The sequence below is a fragment of the Ostrea edulis genome, chromosome 1 (genome assembly GCF_947568905.1).
Source record: "Ostrea edulis chromosome 1, xbOstEdul1.1, whole genome shotgun sequence".
NCBI classification, from domain to species: Eukaryota; Metazoa; Mollusca; class Bivalvia; order Ostreida; family Ostreidae; genus Ostrea; species Ostrea edulis.
The window spans coordinates 103,724,579-103,750,137 of NC_079164.1; the positions used below are offsets into that span (position 1 = coordinate 103,724,579).

Consider the following 25,559-nt stretch of genomic DNA (forward strand, 5'->3'; position numbering starts at 1 on the left):
TCAATATCTCCCTACAGGATGTGCTACATTCAGAAATACTTTTTATTAATTAGGTATTAATTAGGAATCCAGCTGAGTCACAAAACTATCAGGTTCAGGAGGGAAAAAATGTGGTCATGCAGCTGTATTGAAGACTTGAAAATTATTAAATGTATACCTACACCAGTCTAAATTTCTAATTTATACCTTCAAGGTAGGTAAATCTGAAGTGCTTTGGGATAGCTATAATACTGCTTCTTCTAGAAGGTTCTAGGGGTACCTCTATTCCATCACACAACACCTGGCATCCTGGTGCCTCTTAACAATTGGAATACTACTATATACAGGAGACTCGATGGCATGATTTTTTTATCTCTCAAAGTGAAATCATCCCCGATTTTCTCTTTATAGAACTTCGCAAATGTACTCTCGAACTTTCGATCCCTCAAAGTTCTCCATCTCTTGAATCCCTTAAAACATGTCATTGTATTTCACTCTCGGTCTCTTGGAGTAGTTGTAGCATATACTCATCATCAATGAAGCGTATAATTATTCTTGCCTGGATAAGGGTGAAAGCCGGAGTCTAGCTTAGCTGTGTTAATTAGCTGTTTACATGGGTGGAGCATCCCCTGTTTCTTTTCCTGGTGGATACTCCAATAGTTGGTTGTTTAATTGGTTGGTTTTAACCCTTCACCAGTGTATTGCTTTTGTTACATTTAATCTGATTTTCAACATTTTTATTTATGATTTTGTTTTGATTTGACAATGAGACAATGATAACATTATTTTTAAAAAATTTAATTGTGCGTAGCGACTGTAAAATTGTGATGATAGTGCTTCATATAGTTTGTAACTGTAAAACTTTGTTATTTATGAGAAATTTGTCTTGTAGAAATGTACATCTATTTTAGCATGAATAAAGAACAAATAGATACATAAAATATAATTTAAAGTCTTTATTTATTATGCAAGATAAACTTCCGTGTTGTTGAAATCAAATTAATTACCTAAAAATAAACATGTCAAAACATTCCCAGGATGTTTTAAATGTGCAATCTAGGTACTATAAAATCTTAACCATAATGGTCAGAGGCCATTTTCATAAAAAAAAAAATCTTGCGATTAAGATGAAAATTTCAAAACAATTTTAAAATTCTTTTACGGTTCTTCACTCATATGTTTCTGACATCTTCGCTAGTCTCTCAGAGTAAGCGAATCGGACACTTGACTTGCAGAGATGTATTTCTGAATGAACAAAACTTGCATTCTTACTCAGGGCTTAGTTGCACTCAGTTGAGTATATTTAAGCAGAGACAAAAATATCATCTTAGTGGTAAGCCACAAACCTTTACTTTCTGCATTTGACTCAACCTTTGAACTCTTGATCTCTCCTGATTTTCATGGCAGCTATTTGACCCTGCTAAGCACTTGTCAAGGTCAAATGTTACCTTTCAGGATTCTGGGGCAGTAATTTCTGTGAGATGGTCCAAGACCATCCAATTCTCCGAACGTGCCCTCCAAATACCAATCCCCCATATCCCTAATTCCCCATTTTGCCCAAGTTGCATTTTGCGTCTTATTTTTGTACTATTCCCAACCCCCCAGTTACAAAGCCCAGCCTTCTCGTACCGTGCCAACAATCGGTGGCACATCTTGACATATAATTCCTTTTTGCTCAAGCTGAAAAAGAGTTTATCTTTAGTTGGAATTGATTCCACTAAATATTCTGGCCACAGCTTCCGTCGTGGGGGGGCCTCCTTTGCCTTGGAATGTGGTCTCCCACCAGATCTGATTCAGACTCAAAAATCTGATGCTTACCGAACTTATTTAGACCCCTCTCTGGCTTGCTGTCTTCAAGTTACTAACCTATTAGGTCGAGAAATCCTTCGCCTTTTCCCATGTTAAACCTTGCCATGACTCCATCCTATGTTTAACATTTGTAATTTTATTTATGTGTGTATGTGGTTTTTGTTTTTGTTTTTTGTTTTTTTTAAAATTTAATTTACGACTGACGTGGCCTGATCGTTCAAAGAATATTTTGAAAGTGACGCTAACTTGAGATGCTTAGGTTAAGAATATTAATAATAGGCATTTGATTGGTCAATTAATTGTTATTTTTTGAAATTAGGCAGATATAGAAATTGATTGGTAATTAATTACGTATATAGGTGGCGCTCTTACTTGGACAAACAATCTGATAGGTTGTTGATTACGTAAATAGGGGGCACCCTCAATTGGCCCTGGGGGGGGGGGGGGTGTCCCTATCAGGCTTAGAGGGTCTTGATTAAAAGGACAAAAAGGGAGGCTTTATTTTGATTGGTCAAAAACAATATAAACAAACAGGGGTAATGGTGCCCAAGCAAATACAAGATGGCCACGGTTGTAAATTAATAGCAATTACATTACATTTGATATTAGGTTATAACCATTTAGATGTATCAGTAGACTGTCATCTCAGAGCTCCTGTCTGCTGTGATCCTCGGGCACAATCATTACATTTGGGATGCAGGGACCTTCTTGTGGGTGACTGACTTAGTCTGTGAGAGTGATGGTCTCAAACGTTCACCCCACAGCTGCACTCCCTTGAGAATTATTCAGCTCTCAACTCTCTCTACCTTCTCCCCCCTCAGACTCTCTCTTTCTAAGACAATGGGATAGTGTTTGTTACATAAATGACCCTCCTACTAGTTTTAGCCATCTGGTCAACCCTATTGCCCAATCAGTAGAGCACTGGACTGCCAAAGGTCCTGGGTTTGATCCTCAGCAGAGCAAGGCACAAAGTTTACTATTATTGTATTAAGTGTAATTAGTATTTGCAAGGAACTTTTTTTAGAAGAAAAAAATTCTCACTCTTATTAATTTATTGTTGATTTATATATAGACATGTGTTGATGATATCAAATCATGAGCACTCGTGTGTGTTCAGAAATGCTTAGTGTTACAGTTGTAAGACCTTTAAAGGCAAAGCTTTACTTTTCTTCTTTTAGTATATACCATAATTTTTGCAGCCATTTGCATCTGGAAGAATGGTTTTTTTATCACAAGGCAGACTAGTCACAAAACAGCAAGTACTTCGAAAGAGCAAAGTTGTTAAACCTCAGATGACTCGAAACTTTCACATACAGACCCAAAAAAAAATCTTTTAAAGTTTTTTTTTTTTTTTTTGGACTAATTGGGTTCAGCTATCAAAGATTTTAACAATGGAGAAAAGGGAAAATTAAATTTTCTATTAATTTTGCATTTAAGCCGTGGGAGATAATAACAAAGGCCTCTTTGTTGGGTAACATTTCCTCAGAATCATAAATCTGAGTGGTCTGATTGCTAATCAGAGGAAAATAGGATTGTTTTTCTATATTCGGGTTATGAAACATTAAGAGGTTTTATGATTATCTTGAAAGTATTGTGGCATTATTTAGGCATGCAACATTGTAGTGTCAATTACTTTCCTTTGGCAATGGAGCTTGTAGATTGCTGCATTTATGTAAAGCTTTATGCATTGCATTTGTAATTGTTGAGGTTTTATTGTGGGTCCATTAGAATCTAGCAATTGTTCAACATTTGTTTAAAAGCTGTAGATTTTCTCTTGGGAAATCAGCTGTAAAATAGCTGTCCCTGGGTTAAGGGTATGAATTGGGAAAATAAGCCTTCATTGTTTTAAAGCAAATCATGTAATTAAAGCAGAAATACTAAAACATTGTAGAAATATAAAGAAGCAAGGACAATAAGGAAGCAATTTTACCCAAAATGTTTTTAATCTTTACATTTCCAGGTAAACCTGTATTAGATTTCATAGTAGTAATACCGTTGACCCAATTGATTTGCATACAATATTAATTCTACACAATGATAATGAATAGTTTGTATAGCTATGTTCACTTTAATTGACTATGGATTAGCATCAAGTAGATGCAACACAATTTTGAGAAACAAAGATGTGATTTTCGAAAATTACAATATACAATGTAGAGTTCACTGCTATATAGAAGGCATTTAATTCAGGTTCCTGAAGGAAGTGAGAACATTCCTATTTCTGGTCAGATTTTAGCTTCATAAGTAGAATTTGCAAATTAAAATAAAATAATGAAAAATTTCCAATGAACTTAAGTGAATCACGATGACCATGAATCAAATGATGACCTTAGCTTAACAATTATGGAACTTGATTCAGACAGCATGTGAAGCTAAAGATGATTAAATTTACAATGTATAATTGAGCATTTCAACAGACGCATTCAAATAATGATATTATCATTAAATTTTGGGTACATTTAAATTAAAGAGGCTGATGAAAGTGAAATAGAAAAAAAGTTGTGAGAATTGTACTAGAGAGTTAAAGGTATATGAGTTGATTAAACAGTATTTTGTTTGATGTTAAAATTTGTCTGTATGATAAACTATGAAAAATAATAGGATTTGACAATTTCCACAAATTATATACAGGTATTAAGGGAGTACTGGTCTATGCAATGTAAGGATATAATAGTGATTTTCTTATATATATTTATGAAGGAATGATATTTATGGTGGATATGTGCAAGCGCACGAAAAAAATATAATCAGAAACAGCATGGGAGATTTACAGTATGTAGTCATACAGAATAGTGATTTCATGTTAAACATGAATTTTAACTCCCCATCCATTGCTCAAAGTGGTTCTCTCCACCCTATCTCCGTCTGTCTTTATCAGGTCCAGTCCAAAGACTATTTCTACCTACGTAGCTATTAATAGCTACCTAGGTATTATATTGGTCCATCCTAACTTACTTTTGGTCTAAATATAGGTCAGACAGTTTTTCGGACTTTTTTTCATTATGGATACAGATATTGCCCTGATAAATAGTCAAAGATTCCTCTCATAGGAATACATGTTCACTTAACATTTTAGGGGTAGAAGTAGGTCAATCAATTTTCCAGATTGTTTTTGGTATGGTCACAGGTATTGGTCTGAAATTTAGTCACAACCTCCATTTCAGAGAATATACATAATCAGTTCACATTTCAAACATTTCAACTTAATTGGTGCACCATGACCTACTTTAGAGCTAAAAGTAGATCAAATCGTTTCCTGGACTTTTCATCATCATAGATAGATATTTGCACCAACATTTTGTTTCAACCTCACTCTCGGAGAAATACATAATCAGTTCACATGTCAGATGGATTGGTGTACATGATGACCAACTTTTAGGCTTTTCTATTCAAAAAGTGGGTTGTATCAATTCAGAGTGCGCAATATGCTTCCAGGTTGAATTTCACTGTCCGGCCGGCGTGTATTGCACCGTTTGCAGTACTCTTATTTATTCCTGCGACAATATCCAAAGACTACAGCATATATAGCTTTTAGAAATTTCTACAAAAAAGTGTTAGACACGGTTGCGGTATTACAAAGCCTTAAATGCAAATGATAGCAATGATGAATAAAACAAACACTGACGATTCTACTTTCAGATTTAGATAATCTGTTGAATGATGTATATTCAATGGCCTTAAATATGTTGGATAGATTGTTAACTCAATTTTTTAAACAAAATTTATTTAGATACACTGCATTAATTTCAGAGGACCTACATGTATATCAAAATAAGGATGGGCTATCAGCTTTTGAAATGCGACTTTGGATATAACGACTTTCAGATAAAAAATAATGTTCCGTGCATCTTGTTATACCCAGAGGCCGCTGTACATTACTTGCCTACTTGCAGTGGGAATAACCAGTTATGTCACCAATAACATAATGTATGATGGTGGAGGGGTGGGGCTTTAAAAATGTTTGCTCAATTTCCCATCCCTACAGTTAATAATGCTCAATCACAATAAAACACAATTGTTAGTGTATTATTATATGCATGTAAAATAAAATCGTTTTGGGTTGATGATCAGTATTCCACATACTGTACTACTTGTTGGATATTGGCGGAGTCAACCAAGGCTGCGATCTGTGACTGATGGGGTTATTTTTTCCCAGAGGAACTGTTTCTACTCTGAACAATTCTTCAAGCAAGATAAGGCCAATTAAAATTAATTCATTGATTATCATCCCCTCAAAAAAGGGCCAACCCCGGGTTTTTTATTTTTCGCAAAAATTATGATTTCAAACAAACTTGCTTTCATGCAGTGACATGAGTGAATGATTAAAGTCACAGAATGTTGGTTTTATATCTTCTACCAAGGATTCTTTGAATGTTAACTTGAATAACACTTTGTGTGATGCCTTTTGTCATTTTTTTCCCTCTCAGGGAAATAAAACTTAAAAAATAAAATCCTCCCACCTGCCCCATATTATTTTGTAACCCCAGATGATAATCTACTAATGAAGTTGATTTGGCCTAAAGTCCTGTTATTATTTTTTTCAAATGGGGACAAACTTCTTATTGAAATTCATATAGATTCTCCAAATTTGTTCCAGATGTTTGACGACCGCTTGTAGCTAATTGTAAATTTCAAATATCTAACACAATACACCCACTTCTTCAATCATTCAATTACACAGAATTTCACATAAAGTTCACAAACCTATTATATATATCCAATAAACAATGCAAAAAGCTAGAATGACGTACTTTATAGTAAATTAAAGAGTTATTATGTAAACGAAATTCTTTTATAAATTGTTATGAAATCATATTAAATGAAAAATAATATCAACGCAGGTGCTATTGACAATAAGATCTATTGATTTGCTTTGATGGGAAATAAAGTTTCATATTGAAATGTACATGCATTTCTCAGACATATCAGCTCAAAGAATTCAGTTACAATAATCACCTGACTCAGAGTGACCCTTATAGTATGCCAGTTTCGAGATAAGAGCTCTTCTGTGTATGAGGTGCATTTAGTGGTACTTTGAATGCCTAAGTTGGACAGTGATCCTATAGTAAGTGAGGAAGATGAGAAGCAGCCTCTGTTTAAATAGGTAACTGTAAGAAATACAATACTGTTGAAAGAAATGTGTTACTATATAGTCAGAATTCGAAAACATTAAAGCAATGTCATAATTGCAAGTGATATCCTAGATATATGGTACGTACAAGCAACGAAATAGTGTAATACAGTTGAAATTTCATGTATTTAGGTACTCTCTAAATACTTATCACTTATTTAAAGTTTATGTATCAATTAGATTAAGGTGAGGAAACTGCATATGAGAAACTTACTGAGCACATTCACTTTTGCAGTGATGGGTATTTTTCCCATTCTTGGTTGTAAACAAATTGTTTTGCGCCTTACTGCATGTGTATGAAAATACCCTAAAGGGAAATAACTCTGACATATCTCAAAACTTGCATATTGAGAGGTAGAGTTTGTCACCAACACTGATTTTTCTCAATGTTGAGAATTGTGGTGATTTTAGGTCACCTGAGCAACTCAGCAATTGGTCTGTATCTGGTGTGCCATCCGTCATTGATGAATAATTGAACATTTTTAACTTCTTGATAACTGCCTTGAATTGTCTTCAGATTTGGACAAGTGGGACATAGATTGTAAATGTAAGGATGCTTGAACACTGGACCGTTGATTAAGGGTAGAGCAAAAACTGCCTAAATATACCATTTTCAAAAAGTTTTTCTCAACAACATCTACCAAACTTGTAAATTTCATGAAACGAAACCCCCCCCCCCCCCCCCCCCCCCCCCCCCCCCAGGGTCTTATACTCTTTATGACACTATGATACGTCACAAGATAGCGATTTAAATGTTTTGTGAAATTGTTTGCATCGATCGATTTGTTTGTCTCACTATAAGGCCAAGTAAAATTAATTAGTAGATTATCATTCCCGACCGCCCCTCGAAAATCGCCCCACCCTGATTTTTTTGATTTTTCAAAATTACGATTTCCGGATATTTTTATGTCCGGTCCAGTATCGTAAATGTACTTTGTTTCACTTTGCATTTTAGAAACCCAAATAGACATGTGATTATGATTTAGAAAGCCTTTTCTCAATGAGAGAAGGCATTTTCGAGGTCAAGAATACCATGGCGAAAAATAAAAAATAAAATCCTCCCACCCGCCCCATTTTTTTGTGAAGTTTGAATGATAATCTACTAATTAATTTTACTTGGCCTAATCATCATAGCTCAGGGGTTATAGCATTGGGCTGGTGAACGCAGATCTCAAGTTCAAATCTGCCAGCCTTTTCATATGTCATGTCATGAAATAAATTTTTGAAAATCAATTTTATCCAAATTTGCATATTTTCTACCTTTTTGACACATTTACTTATTATATATCATCATATGTTTTATGATTAAATCAATTTGTACTGATTTGAGAAACTCTTTTAGGGTGTAGTGATCGAGACACCTTAGATAACATCTTTAGTGCTGTTGATACTAAATTAAAACTAAATAGATATTTAGAAGGAACAGGTATTCCACTTCCAAATTTGTAAATTTCAGGTTCCTAGGGGTTTTGGTTTTAGGGAGGGGCCAAAGGGATTATAGTGATTATTGTCTTTTATCATTTGAAAGACTTTTCTTCTTTGATGTTGCTGATAATGTATAAAAACGAAATGTATATATAGGAAAAGCAGGAAAAAAGTGTACCAGAATTGTAAATTTCACAACCCCAGGATTCTGCTCTAGGTCGGTCCAAAATAATCATATAGCGTTAATGTAACATGTATTATGTAACTTCTTTCATCAGTATGGGCACTTTTAGGGCATTTGTGTTATAAGAATTCATCTTGTTTTATGCTGATGCTGAATATTAAAATTGGCTTAGATATTATTATTATAAATTTCATAGCCCTTGGGGGTAGTAATACTTTCAACTAATACTCAGGTGGCTGATAAAGCCTGTTGGGCTCTTGTTTTCAATGTTGAGAAAGGCCCCTTCTTGCACATTGAGGAAAACATCTTGGTTGAGTGAAGAAATTGAAACAAGACTCCATACTGAAATTTCACATCCATTCCAAACTATTAATATGATAAAGAATTACATTTTAATTTAATTTCTTTAAAATTAGAACATTTTTACAGTTTTTATTTTAAACTTAACACATGGTTGAAATTAATCAGCAAAAACAAAATTTAATGTAGGTTTAAAATTAGAATTGTCAAGCAATATAATTTGAAGTTTTCATCATGTTGTGAAAGGGTTCAATTGAAAGACGAAGGGCATTATTGCTTCTTGGTTCTTTGTATAAAGAAGCTGTGAAAATTATCTTTTTCCAGCTACAGCAACAAGCAACAGTCTTGCTTACTAATTGTCATAGACCTTGTTGAAACCATATTTTTGCACTTCTATCTTTATTACCATTAAAGGATGGGAGGGAGAAACTTCAGTTGAGTAAATTAAGGCGAGAAAGACAATTGTTTCCTGCTCTACTTTCTTCATTCTGGCTAATTACCTTTTGCTCATAAGAAGCATCCCCATGGGTGCGTGTCAGAGAAGGAGAACAGTCATCCATTTACACCTTGCATCATTATAAAGCCAGTGACCTACAAGGCAGGTGTCGCCCTCTTCTGGTTCTCATGGTGACATCTTCTTTCATCATTACTCTTGACATAAATCTTGGTGGCGCTAATTGTCATGGACTTAAACAAAAGTAGTTGCAACAATTCATTTTTCGAGTAGGTTTGGTTGACCTCTTCATGGTATTTAGTATGAAATGTAGTACAAATAGGAAATGCTTTTCAGTAACATTTGATTTTTGTTTGTTTTAGAGTAACATGATTTGATAGATGTTTGCATATACAGTATAATTTGTCCAAACCGGCCTCTGAGTACTCCGGTGCTCTGTCACAAAATATAGTCCCTAACATTTCTTTAACAAATCCTTTATCAATAATTCCCTGTACTCCGGATACTGCGTATTCTGTATATCGGCTGGCTTACACAGTCCCAACTGCTATCTATGAACTTTAATTATCCTGTGTAAACCGGCCCCTCGATGATACACCACCCTAATTGTTACGGTCAATTGTAGTCGGTGTACACAAGGTCTACTCATAATTAGCTCTAATTATCGTATTTAAACCTGCAACCACCCCACGATGACCAACCCGTCGGTATTCAGTCGATCACACGCGGTGTACACAAAGGGTGTCTCAAAGGGAGCCTCAGGTAAGTAAAAGAGTGCAACTGGCGATGAGTCGTAATCAGTTAAAATAAAACACGATTTTTGGGGGGTGCACTTTTCAATTATGACAGCACCACGCATGAGCTAATGGTGCACTGGCCTTCCCCATAACGACAAGACGAGAACTGACAATAAAAAAGAAAGTTCAATTAATCGATGAATTCGATACATTCTTGGAATGTAACAAAATCGTAAACAACCCAGTCATGTTTTCCAAAAGCAGGGTAGACCTCTGATGGGTCAGACAGTGGTGATATGTAGTTAAGTTAGCTCAACTCGCCATATCGGTCGATCACTCGTTATTACATGAGTTTCCGTTTCCAAATTAAGACAGTTAAAAGCGATATTTCCATTAAATACATGTACGACGAAAGCTGGGAAAGAGAAATTTTAGACGAACACAAATCAAACTTAACAAACGCACATGATGTAGCACTTAAAGACGGCGATGATGTAGACAAAATCGACTATTTACCAACAGAAAAGTGCGCGAATAATTCCCAGATTTTTAAACCGTCTAATAAAAATTGAAACTTTTTCAAAAGAACACGACGATAAAACACTAACATTCATATTTTGAATTCTTTTGTGATATAATAAAACGTTAGCAATCATTACACCCGTATGCAGAATAGACAAGGGAAACGACTCTCATACTTTTCAACATTCTGCACTCCATACTCTGTGTTGAAACCACACACAGCTGGTATAGACAGATTATACTGTATAGACATTACTAAGTGAAAATGAAAGAAATATCGTTTGATAAATCAGAAATCGGACCATTGCATTACAGTTATTGGTGATCTAAACAGGCCATTATACGAAATGCAGTAATATTGCTACAAAATGAAATTTAGACCTAGACCTAGAAAGATAAGAAATGGTTTTAGAAAAAAAAATGGCAGGAACATCATTGGTGACCTTAAAAGGTCAGTCTAAGGATTCGTTAATTCATACTATGTTTAAGTGTTAAATGCTAGGAACATTTTCTGTAAATGTTAAATACTATTATCTAGAATATATTTGATAATTCAACTATTTATGAATTTGTTTAAAAGTTTGATTTCTGAACTTCCAATAAAAGTAACTGTAGGGCTCATTGTCGGAATCCCATAGTTGATTCAATGCTTCGTTCCTCTCTCCATCACTTGTTTATGATGTATCGATATATTGTTACACCCTTAGAATTGCCATAAAGCAGAGAGCTACAGATCCGTCCATTATAGAGAAATGCCTTTGATTTAGAGTGTAACTTTCTCTGTGCAAGATTTAGGCTTTACTTTGCAGGCTTTTTACATACATAAACAGATAAAATTTGTTTTCAAATAGAGCTTTAATGAGTGTATGACAGCATGTCTTGACACAAATGTATGAAATTGTGTCAATGATGAATCTCTGAAATTAAAATCTTGAGACAGTGGTCTTGAGACATTAAATTAAATACAAAGATACACCATGTTAATTATGCACAGAAAAGTTGCAATGTAAACCAAAGGTTTTTAGGCCACTTGCTATATTGGTCTTAAATGTCATTGTGCCTTAACAATTGAACATTCTAATCTTCTTCTTGATAACCACTTTTCCAATTTTCTGATTTGGGACAAGGGGAACATAAATGGTAAATTTCAGGACTATGCACCCCTGGCTTGGGGACAGGGCAAACTCTGCCAAAATTTGACCAATTTTCAAAAATCTTCTCCTCAACAACCACACATCTATAAGAAAAAGTAAATACATAGTCATGTAGAGCAGAAAGGCCTCTACCAAACAATTTCTTGATCCACTTGGAAGAGGTTCTCGCTTCAGGGCAGTCCCAACTTCAATTAAATAGCATCTTCAATGCTATTGATACTAAATTGAAACTATAAGTAGATACGTAGAAGGAGTAGCTTAGGTAGCCTCCACCAAAATTGAAAATTTTATGATCCAAGGAATAGGGGTTTTAGTTCCAGGGTGGGGCCAAAATAATTTGAGTGAAAATTGGATAACTTCTGTAATTGTAAATAATTTTAAGATAATCCTGCATTTCCACTGAATTAAAAATAATGTATATCTTTGTACTAGAATACAAAGAATTGTATCCTCTTGCAATTTAGACTTCCAGAAACATTTTCTTTAAAACTTTCAATTTATTTCGGGCATTAATTGCTTCCTGGTGTTCTTTGGTACTCGGGTAACTGATGAAGCCTGTCGACCTGTTACTGTCTGGTCTATTCTTATTTATGGTTATGAATGGGTGTAGGAATAATGCATGCATATACAGTGGAACCCCGTTATTACGTTTTCCTTTTTGTCACAATAAAATAACGTAATACAGGGGTCAACATAATAAACGTTCTCAGTGAAATCCATTAAAAATATCATTTGGAAACTGTATATCTCTACTGTTTCTTTGTTTTAAAGACTATGACACTTGATTTATTTACATCTTATCTTAAATGTCTATAATTCTTCATGTTCTCATCCCTTTTCTTTATTTCTTGTGTAGGATAAATAAGGATGCTTTGATAAGCATTGCAGATCTGCTTTCGTTTCTGCCATTTTGTTCAACTTTTAACATAATGTATTCATATAAATTTCTCTCAATAACTCGTTCCGGTTCATATTCAACCTTCATACATAAAACAAAAAATAACAAAACATCATTTTTATTGAGTTATATCCCGGGCCTACTAAACGATACAAAACAATTTAAAAACTCCCACCCCCCAAAAAACCCCAACAAAACGACGACACAAAACGCACACGATATCCAACACTTGCACACTTTTTTCACCAATGATAAACATGGAGAACAAACGCAATCCACTTTTAAAAAAATAATAATGCACTAATATTAAGATCACATTTATAACACTAAATGATGGCACTAAAATCACATGGACATCGAAAAAAGATATCAAGGGATTTTAAAATGTTCACTGAGCTATATGCCTTGCACGAATCGGCCGATAACACTGGGCAGTTTGATCGGCGTATTTAGGGACGAAATCTAACAACACCCAAACTATTATGTCATAATAACTGACAATTGTTTTAATTGAACACTGCCTTTTCTCACCTAACTATGTCCAAGCCATTACCCAAGCTGTTTCAACTATGCTACAATGAATTTTGTCCTACATGCTGTCCGCAAATAGAGTTTTAATATCGAGAGCAATCACACAATGCTAAACACGCATATGGTTGAGAAATTATTTCTTTGATCATCAAAATATGAAAAATGAAGAAAATTTTATTGAGTACAATTTCTTAATAAACGTCATTTAATTGTTTATCACTGGCTTCGATACCGGGTATTCACCTGTATTGATGTCACTAGATCTATCAAAGCGTGACCAGTCAAGCGTTTCTAATCCCCTAACAGACAAGGAAATTTACATGGTGACTGCCTGGAAAGGTCAATGTGTGAATGGTTGATGATATTGAGAATCACTATTGAATAATTAGAGGTTTAATACGTTTTTGTCAGAATTTTTACAACGTAGTACCGAGTCCCAGCATCTTGGAACAACGTAATAACAAGGTCTATTTTATATAGGTTTGTTAAGAAATGGTTTTGTGCTTTGAAATTCCAACGTAATATGCATACTAACGTAATAAAGGGGGAATGTTATAACGGGGTTCCACTGTAGTATGTTTATAACTTCTATACATTATGGTGCCATACCATTTTAAGCAATGAAAAGAGTTTGATAATTTGATACTAAGGTGACATAAAAATAAAGCCCATGGACATCCTCTTTGAAACAGTTATGGCAAAAATTGTGTATACATTTAAGAAATAAATTTCATTTTTGAAAATATGTGAGGGGCATGAACTGTGATGCTTTCATGCCAGCATACTTCATGAAGTATGTTAGCTAATGCTTCATGCCAGCATACTTCATGAAGCATGTTAGCTAATGCTTCATGCCAGCATACTTCATGAAGTATGTTAGCTAATGCTTCATGCCAGCATATTTAATGAAGTATGTTAGCTAATGCTTCATGCCAGCATACTTCATGAAGTATGTTAGCTAATGCTTCATGCCAGCATACTTCATGAAGTATTTTAGCTAATGGTTCATGCCAGCATACTTCATGAAGCATGTTAGCTAATGCTTCATGCCAGCATACTTCATGAAGCATGTTAGCTAATGGTTCATGCCAGCATACTTCATGAAGCATGTTAGCTAATGGTTCATGCCAGCATACTTCATGAAGCATGTTAGCTAATGGTTCATGCCAGCATACTTCATGAAGTATGTTAGCTAATGCTTCATGCCAGCATACTTCATGAAGTATGTTAGCTATGCTTCATGCCAGCATACTTTATGAAGCATATTAGCTAATGCTTCATGCCAGCATACTTCATGAAGCATGTTAGCTAAAATTTTGTCAACATATATATGTAGCTCAAATTTTTCTGTCCAAATCTTTGGAGTTTGCAACATGAACAGCCCTTTGATGTGCTTGCTATTATGTCGTTTCGATCAGAAATTTAGTGTCATCTAGTTCTGATGAAAGGTGTTGATGTAAGAAAGTTTATACAACAGTACAGTAATGCATTACATTCTTCATTTCTCCCTGTGTGATCGAGAGTGCTGTTGAAAAAGGAAGTGATGCCATTTTCAAGACTTAACATACATTCATGATTACTCCATGGTGTAGAGTAGATATGAAAGAGGTTTTATGTTCTACAGTGGATTGAAAGATTATATGTTCTGGAACTTCCATTACAATAGGATATTGAAGAAATCAAGATCTTGGTTGTTGTTAAATATGTAATTGCTATGTCCTTTTCAGTCCTAGAGAGGATGTCAACAGTTCTGGTGATGAAGCATGTCCCTTTGACTCGGCAGAATGGCTTAATGAGGAATCAATGCTGGCATGCAAGACAAAGACTTATTATTGAACAAAGAATATATCCCACAATAATTAATAGAAATTTTTGCAAAGAGTAGCCAATTAATTGCATCATTATTCCATTACATTAGTGAGAGACACCGAATCTTGACTTAGGATTGCTTTATTCAAATTCAGCAATTAATGGAAAATATCCCATCAAGCTTGTATTGTCTCTGAAGGCTCTTTTATATTGGTTATCAATGTAGCAAAGAAAAGGTTTTGGAGTTGGGAAGGATAGAAACTAATGATTACATGTATTGAATAGGTTCACTCATACTACTAAAGGGTGACTACTCTTTCCATCTGCCTCTTGACAGATCCCGAAGGTTCCTTGAGTTATTAATATTTGTGAGGAACTTCTCTGGTGAAATCAGAATTGTCACATGAATTCTTTACTAATTTATACAATTTCAAGTCCTTCAGAGTAGAACGTTTGCAATTTTACATTTTTGCAAATTGATACTGAATGGTGATTTTACCAAGTCAGATACTACATGTATTGTAATATAAGGAATGTACAGTATCAATAGTTCAGTACCTATACAGGAGTGTGGCATAAAGAAGCATGGGACAGTGAAGCATTTAATCATGCTTCCCAAAAATACTTAAATGTGAATGTGCATGATGTTCTATAAAAAAAAAAGATGAGTCCCACAGTGGAAAGAAGTCCTGCCTACTTGTGGCCATTTATTTTTTGATGGCAAATCTGTAGTTACATTCAAAAGGAACCTTATTTCCTGGCACCAAAAGGACCAAACATGTAAGAGATAAGTCAGATCACAATGTACATTGCACTTCATCTGCTTCTATAACTGCCTTTGTAGGTACATAAATTCTTGTCTGTCCATCAATCTGTCACAAAATCTTTCACCTGGCCCATTAGCTTTGCATATAATTTTACTTCAGACTTCACATAATTGTCATGTGTATTCCATGTAACCATAGTGAACATGTAGTAAATCTGTGATTATCTTCTTTAGAATGGAAGGTTATACTGGGGTATTGTGAAATTCATGGTTTTAGGCCACTGGGACAGGACTCTTGAATCATGTACTGGAAAATATGTTATTGAAAATCCTGAAATCTTGCTCTTCATTAAGTGCAAAAAACTGTTATAAAAGTTGTTCGAACTTTTATGACATATTTTATATAGTCTTGAAATGTTTACTGATTTGAAGAAAAAGATGTGATTGTGTAACATTATTCCTTTGAACTGTCTTTGAAATGTTTACTGATTTAGAAAAAACAAGAACACTGCTCCCCTGAACTGAAGGATGACCTTAACCTCTATCAGTCATATCTTTGACCTTTCAATTTACCAATAAGAAGTATCTAGTGTATTCAAAAGTTTTGACCAAGGATAAAATTTCAGAGAGACTACGAGAGAGCAGACAGAAAGAACAAAAATAGCTTTGAGCTTACGTTGCACTTCACCAATTATAAAGTATCTATCTTGTAACACCCCCTCAAATCAGGTAAAGTCTTAGAAAGACATGTGATATATTAGTAGAAAGGTCTTGCAGTCTGGAATTAAAAACGTTTTTCCCAGATGATGGGTCAGGGACAGCACCTAAAAAATTCTGATATTTAAAATGTGAGAAAACAATCATGACTTTATTGTCAATCTTGATTGTGAAAAAACTCCAATTGTCCATGTTCTCAAATGTTGAATCACTTGATGCATCAACAATCAAAAACACTTTCTGTTTAAATTTCTTCTTGCATGATATTCATGTGACTGTTATGGCTTATCAGAGCCTTTCCTTAACTTGGTTTCAAAAAAAAAAATATTGCATGACTTTTTTATTATTATTATTTTTTTCAAAATCTAACATACCCTAAAAGTGAGGCATATCATTTTTGGTCTCTCACTTTGACAACAGCTCAGATTTAGGGCAGATTTGGTAAACTGAAATCCCAAGGTCAAAAGCTGTGTGGCTGATAAAGGTCAGTTGTTATAAGTAAGAGCAAATTTGCCACAAATGAACATCAGGTCAGGGCCATGAGATCTAGTGTCAAGTTAGGGAATAATACTGAATAGCACTGTGAACATCAGGTCAGGGCCATGAGATCTAGTGTCAAGTTAGGGAATAATACTGAATAGCACTGTGAACATCAGGTCAGGGCCATGAGATCTAGTGTCAAGTTAGGGAATAATACTGAATAGCACTGTGTTGTGAATCAAATAGAATTTTAAAGGAGTCTTGGTAATTAAAGAGAATATTGAATATAAGAGAGCACTCTGACTAGGTTTGGAAACCATAGAGTGTGAAAATGTACTATATGCTGTAGAAACATTTTGTGGTTAAAGAGACAGGCCCATTCCCCAAACAAATTAGTCCTTATCTAGGGAAATAATAAAAAGTTTGGTGAATTCCTTCGAAATGATTAAAAGTCAATAGAGGTATAAATATAGTTTATTGTCCATTAAATTGTGTCATATACTGAATTTTTCATTGTGAGAACTGATAGTTTTCTGTCTACATCTAAAGTTAAGCAAAAATAATAGAACCCCAGACTGGGCTGATAATGTTAGATATTATAAAAATAATTAGAAAACAATTAACCAGTCTCCACACAGTTAAAACTAGTTATAAAGTATATAATTTGTTGTCTATAGAAAAGTTGTGAAGTTCAACATTAAGACTGTGGGAAAGATCTGGGTCTCAATAAGGATCAGTCTCTTTACACTGATTGTCCAACTCAGGTGTGTGTGAATGTAACATGAAACTATAAGCAATTTAGGGAGGGTGAAATTTTGGATGGCACATTTTGTTCGGACTAACAATGCCATGTGACAATTAATTAACTGACAACTATCAGTGATGTGTGATGCAGGTTGTAATGAGCCAGAGCCATTTCCCACCATTAATACATTGCATGGCAATCAAATATTGAAGGTGTTTATAGCTTATTATCTGTGTAACTAGATTGGTCAAATAATTGTGTTCATTGTTTGTGAGCTAGAGCTGTGTGACACTCCAGCACACAGCCAAGGTAAGGCAGAGATACACCCTGACTTTTACCTGGCACATTTGTAGAGGGTTGTTGTTAATTGATTACTTTCATTATTAGGTCCATTGGTTTGTGATCTAGGCCATGTCACAGAAGGAGTCTGTCACTGGAAGAAGGAAGATGTGAATTCTCAAGGAGTTCCCCCTGGATCTGGCTATCTATAAATATAGGTAAGACTTTATCAGCCAACTGATCACAGACGCTATATATAGAGCATTTCAATACTCTGTCCATATCGTAACATGTATTTTTTTAATTTCACACAGTTTAAGAAGTTTTTACATCCATATTAATATTTCCTCAGGTGAATTGATGGATCATTAAATCAGGTTACCAAGTCGGTTACTTTCTCTTTCTTTGGTTTTAAATACCTGTGTCAGGTGAATTTTTGGAGTTATTTCTCTATTTAGAAGATGTGTCGTCTGCTGGAGCTCTGAATGTGAGACATGGTTAACACCTTTGGTCTGAGACTGACCAAACCTGTGCCATACAATAGATGTACCTGATAAGCCCCTTTGTTTCTCTCTGTTTGACTAGTAAAATTGACTTGGGGGCTTTCATTGGGATTAAGAGGGTCGGTATGGGGTCAAATTAGATTATCAGATTCCACACGAATTGATGCACCTGCCTGATTTTCATATAATTTGTCATTATAAAATGGGAGCTTTTGTTGTTTTATTTTTTGAGAAAATTTTTCGCAGGGGTCTCCTCGATCTTTGTATCTTTGTGTCTAACAGCATGTCCAGGTATTAGATAAATCCAATCATGTTTAATGTGAACAGTTAATAGACCATGCAGGTATTTGGGAATTATTAATTCGCCATACATGTTTAATTGTAATTGAGTTTTTTAACAAATTTTGTGACTTAGGAGTTCAGTGTATATACTAACGGGGTAAAATTGCATTTCAAAGTGTCAATCTATGATAATTTTGATGTCATTATTATCACAATGAAAATTTTTTAAGCATTTAGAAGGCTTGTAGGGTTTTCAATCCCGAATACTGCCAGATTGTTACTAAAGTAGTGACTACTTTTCAAAGGGAGATAACTCATCTTTTGAAAAGATCTAAAGTAATACCGAAAGGCTGCTTCATGGAATAAAATAAGTAAAAATTGATTGTATATTTGAAATAGAATATTCAAAATTACTTCCCTCTTTGGACTGACCCTAAAACCTTACCTATAGTCCTTATGACATTAAAATACACAGCATTCCAAGGTTTATTTATGGAAACCATTTACAGTAAGACAAAGTAATGGATTGTAAATGTTAAGCATAGATTGTGATTAATTTGATTTACCATTCACCAAGCAGTCAAACAACTTTAACATTATGAAATGGAAATTGCAAGTATCATAAGTTAATAAGTCATCTGTGATATTCAGTGGGTATATTTACTCTGCAAGGATGCAGTGTGGGAAGACGATCTCTAGCAATGGGTTCAAATTCCATTTTGGGACATCTGAGACTGGTCACGAAGATGAGACCATATTTAAGAAAGTCCAAGATTTTGACTAATATCAAGTAGGCAGACAGTAACCATAGCTGCAGAACTGTAGTTCTCCGAGAAAATATTGGGACAGACCAGAGAGCTATACAGATCCACTCTTTATAAACACCTTTGATTTATGGCGCAGAAAATAATGCACACAGTTGAGGCCTTATATCGTTTTATTCTTGCATCTTTATCTCAAAAACTTCATAGAATAAATAAAATGCTCATCACTTTTTTGAATGCTGCATGTTTGTACACAGAAAAAACAATCATATTTTGAGTTGTACTACCTACATATAATACTCAAACCTGTATTGATCAAATTTAGGAACATGTCTACAGAACTGCACCCATAAAAGATTGTACTCAACAAATCCCCAACTGATGTAATATAAACCAACCAATCTCCTCACTGTATGAAGCATACATATAAAACAAAATGAATGTAGATCAATAGTTATACTGATTTAGGTAATACAAGAACATGCAATGTATTTTGTAGTGGGGTGCTTGTTAATAGTGTACCTCTCTCCAAACTGGAAAAATTTCTCTTAAGGAGGTACTGTACATGGTCATAATGGCTGACTTCCTTTTAAAACAGTGATGCAAATATAAATATCAGCAATATTTATCTACTCATTTCAAAAATCATCGCCTAGCTGAGTAGCTCAGTAGGTTAGCACATCGACTTCTGAACTGTGGATCGTGGGTTTGAGTCCAGCAGGGGTTTAAATTTTTTTTCTGATCACTTTCTATTAAAACTGCATTTTTTGACTAAATAAAGTAAATTTGAAAGTTTTCACAGAATATTATTGTACATACCCTCCACTTTTCATCCATATCAAATTTCTTTGGTGTAGCATACCTCCTTAAATAGAAATTTTAGTATTCAGTAATTACATGTTGAAAATCCTCACATTAGATATTGTAACTGCACAAAATATGTAATAAACCTCTCGTATATGCTGTCATTTGTTTTGTAATCAAAGTTGCAGTAAGTTTTGTCAGTAACATTGATTACACTAGTTATAAAATTCAAGTAAAAAGGTTTAATAAATTGATAGTGTATTAATGATAGACAACATCATTTATGAACAGACTCTTTTTTTTATTACATGTACTTTCATTTGTGTACATACATTGTATATTCACAGTGAAGATAGATCTAATACAAATTACTAGCCTTGCCAACCACGTGATAGATAAATGAGTTAAAACCAATTTAGCATAGTTGATGTACTTCAGAAGATGCTGTCCATAGTATAATGATATTACAAGTAAAGATTCATTAATTGTGCATGCTTCATTATAGTTTGTCTGCATTTGGTCAATATTCATAGAGAGGAAGGTTGAACTGTGTTGGCGCTTGAAGAAGATGGTGTTGAACTTCTGGTCGTCATCTGTAGCAGTGGGATAATGAGGACCCACAATGTCTCTATTCTTGCAAATAAAGCATTTATTTGTGCTGCCTAAGTCTGGAGGTTTCTACATTACAATTTAATACCATCATAAGAATTGCATGGCAAAGAATGTATGGAAAGGCCAAATTGCTATCTGTAGAAAAATTGATTTTTCTCCTGTGTTTTAATTGCCTAATCAAAACGGGCCTGATTGCAATAAGTGGACTAAATTAGACTAATCAGTCTTTAGATATTGCAATAATCAAACTGGTTTAATTACCCCTTCATCTCTCCTGGCCATGGACTGAACTCATTAATGTGATTAATGAAAGATAATTTCTTTCTCCATTTTTGGATAGAAATGGAAATTTTGTAGAGTTGAATAGCCAAAGTAATCATAATCCATAAATCAGCTAAGTATAATATATCAAGCAATTTTCTGTGGACGGAATCTAATGTTTGATGCCACACATCACTACTGTGCATCCAGTGACATGTTTTTCCTGCTTGATACTTTTTCCTGTGACTGATCTCGCTCTGGAAAAGCTTAGAAGAAATGTTATGATTCTCTAGTATTCACATCATGTCATTAAAATTCTGTTGACCATTATGGGCAGTGAAATTTTTTTTTTTTTTTAAGGATATAAAATCAAGATGTTCAAAGGTGAAATTAATGATCACCACTACAAAACAAATGGTCACCAATGCAAAATAAATACTCACCAATTCAGATTCTCAAAGTTATTGCTAGATGGTAGGCAAGGCAAGTCATTCATTTAGTATCCAGACAATTCAGTCCAAAGTTTTGGATGATTCGGGGGGGGGGGGGGGGGGGGGGGGGGTTAATTTTGAGTGTATGAATTAAACAGGCCCATATATTACTCTGATGAGAGCTTCCAATTTGTATTCGATTAAAATTCTGTTCTCTGTAGTATATTTTACATGTGTTACATTGCATGATATATTTAAGCTAATATGTATACGGTGTGACCGTTGAGACGAGGGAAGACCCATGACATCTTACAACACAACTTTGGGCATTTCATTTAACGCGGGAGATATAATGCGGTTGATGTAAACAGTGCATTGCGACGTCATCATTAGCTGTGATATTTTTTTCTTTCAAACCAATCAATTATCCACAACAAAACGTACGAAGGTATAGGAAAGCTTGTTTCGAATTTAAAATAATTTGTGGTACTATACAAACTATTTATTTGTTTTATCTACGGGGTTGTCAATGAAGTACCGTATATACTCGCCTATAAGTCGGATTTTGGGGAGTCAATTTTTGGTCCAAAACTCTATGTCCGACTTATAGGCGCATTCTAAGAAGATTGGTATTTTTCTGGGCGGCATAGTGTTTTTTAAACAACTCCGACGATTATCATGGACTACCACACAAATTATTATTGTTCACAAATATCTAGACATATTGTATTGTTTATGTACTTTAAAATTATGTATAAAGTACAAGTATTTACATATTTTTATCTAGTTGAAAATTATTTACATACTGGTAACTTATACTTTCAATTCAACTAATCTATCGTTTATCGGTAAAATTGAATTACGAACCCGATTTAATATTGAAATATTCATATGTACATGTATACCGGCTGAAATATATTTCATTAAAGATTGAATATTGTTAACAGATAATTTAGATCATCATTCTTGACTCTTAAAAACTCTATTGTTGATACAATGAATTATACCGGAATCCCACAATAACAGTTTTCGCGAGGCGCATGCCATGAAGTAAACACGGTGTCAGGTAATGGCAATTAGGAGACCATAATTGCTTAGGTAAACAAGGGATCATTGTCCATAATAGATCAATGGTTGTGTTTAAACCTCAAACAGATATGGCTTGGATATTGAGCACCTAATAATTATTAATTTCTCAAAATATTTTTCGAAACATAGGTAAAAAGACTAGAGCATTGACTTGAAATTGTCACCGATTCTGACAAAAATTGGTACCGACTTATAAGCGGGTCAATGGCAAATTCCTACAAAATAACCTTAAAAAATACAACCGACTTATAGGCGGACCGACTTGTAAGCGAGTATATACGGTATACCGCAGTGACGGCAACATTTTTCCGGAGGCATTATGGGTAGTCCCCATCATTTTTCAGCTGATGAAGAGCAAACCACGTGACTTAATTTCGTAATCATTGGAGCAAGCTCGTCGCAATTCGAGCTTCGCTCGCTATCAATAACTTTTGAATTTTGCGAAGTGATCATGGAAAATCAGATGGCAGTAGCACTTCCCAATATTGTATGCATTGAAACCTCTATACATTTGAAAGATACATGTGTAACAATCTGGTATAAGTGATATGGGAATTTTCATTTATACTCGCAGGTTTTGAAATTCGAAGTAGTTTAATTAAAAAAAGAATTTAAAGTTATTTACAGTTATCTGTTTTACAGGAAAGAGGTGTAAAGTGGAAGACTTCATCAAGGGTACTTGTACTCCAAATTAAATTCTCAAAGCAAGCAACCATACCAGTTGTGTTTTCTCTGTTAATATCAGGAAAACTCAGAGCAATGATCTAATAGCTAAAATAATAGTGAAGATTTTTGGCCAGAAATGATAACCATACATTCGGTGTGCATGGATACTTGTGAGGAGGGCTAGATATTGAAAATAGGTATTCTTTGATAAGATGCATGTTACAGACTCTTGAGAGTTATGATATGTGATGCATATTGTTGATTACAGATCTTTACTAATTTTTAGTGTGCACTCGCAGATGATGAAGTTCTGCAAACTTTCAGCTCTGGTACTCTTCTGTATGTCCATCACTCTTTATGCTCCACTCCAAGTGTTTGTCTGCTGGTTCCAGTCATCAGAGGATCTCCAGTCTTCCTTGTATGTTTTGATCTTGAATCACGACATCCTCCAGCTGGTGGGTCAGCGATGATGGTTAATCCACTACTCGATGCATTTCCGCGTCCAGCACAGATCATCTTGATGGGTCAGCAAAATGTTTTCTTTGCTGCTTTTACTATGGCCAGCATCTATTTCTGGTAAAAGATGAACACTGCCCCTGGAGTGTTGTTTCCGTGATATTAGGAAAAAATCAACTTCCTGTCTAAGTCCACCTTCAGCTTCCAGTGTTGTCCTCTATCCAGCAATGATGTTTGTCTTGCTGTTCTTCTGTCGGCTGTTTCTCTACCTTGTCTCACATAAAGAATCTACTTCTACTTCACTTCTTTGGGCTGTGTCCGTTTCCTTTCCACCTCCAGTACGCCAGCTAACTCTTGAAGGACTCTGTTGTGCTACTCCTGATAGAAGATATTGTGTCATCGTCCCTCTCTTTCCACACAGTTTGCAGCTTCAGTCTTCACATAGTCCCTACTGTTGTAAGTATTCAGGAGATGGGAACATGTTACACACTGACTTCATGAAGAAACTCTGAACTGGTCTTTCTTCACAACTGGCTCATGTCAACTTGTACTCGGGCAAGTTCCACTTCATTCAGGTACCCTACTTTCCAAGTTCAGTTGCCCTCATTCTTTGGTCTTCCTATTTTGCACTTCATCCATGCTTGAACCATATTGCACCTTTCCGACGTGAATATGGGCAGTGGAAAGGGTAAAAAGACGTTAATACAAAACAAACAACCAATTTTAAAAAACAAGCCAAAATACTGTATAGCGGTTTTTTTCCATGGGGTGATAAATTTGGGTTATTTTAGCGGTTAGATAGCTTTCCGCTAAAATTTCAGTCGCCAAATATGCACCCAAATGTGACTTCAATATTTGCAAGAGAAATAACTCCTCCTTGTTTGCAAAAATTTATTCTGTAAAAATTATTAGCACACCTTTTAGCAATCAAATCGCCAAATTTTAAACCCGCAGAAAAAAAACCCCACTATATGGTATATAACAGACTGGCTTAAAACAAAATCAACAGACTTGTTAGCAAAATCATCAGACTCCATTAAAAAAAACCGAACGATCACTGATGCAAAACTAAGACATTAACATAATAGCCGCTAGATGGCGTGCAAAGAAGAACAGGCATTTTCAGAATTAACAATAGATGGCGCAGTAGTCTTTAATTTGCTGTAAACGTCATAATTACCCATGTTCTTACTTTCCTTGATATGATGTCCCTTGTTATACCAGAGACCACTGTGTATTTTACACGAGTGACGCGAGTGATAACTTGATTAACACACTGTTTTGGGATCGGCTGATCTAATGAATTTGTAAATAATAAGACTTCTTTTGACCCAGACTTGGATGTATTTATTATCACTTCATACAGGTATTACCTGTCACATGTACGAGCACGAGATGTCATACAGTAGTTTAATTGACATTTATCAATGATAATTAGCTTGATAGACAAAATTTATTCTTACTGGTTCTAACAGAAATTAATATCCACAATATTGGTTTTAAGGTTGTGTCCATCGAAAGTAAAAATGAAAGTAGAAACAATTCAATAAACGTGGTAGAAGAATTGAATATTTATATTTGAAATTAGTACAAACCCAATGTTTGAATGCATTCGGGAATGAAAATAACATCATCATATAATCTATAAATTCACACTATCCAAATTCGTAACAACCAATTGTTTTAGATAAAGAAATATGAAGAACATTGCCAGAAATTTCGAAAAATTTTGTGTTCTTCTTAAATCTCACTAATTTCATCGTTGAAAATA

General features: G+C 34.7%; 1 protein-coding gene across 1 annotated transcript in view; it reads left to right on the plus strand.

Annotated features, from left to right (window-relative positions):
- Positions 1–25,559, plus strand: part of LOC130047291 (zinc finger homeobox protein 4-like) — a 182,491-nt gene that overhangs the window by 89,754 nt on the left and 67,178 nt on the right. The window contains exon 5 of the mRNA XM_056141941.1: positions 18,029–18,138. The gene's annotated coding sequence lies outside the window, so the exon portion shown is untranslated. The remainder of the gene's footprint in view (positions 1–18,028; positions 18,139–25,559) is intronic.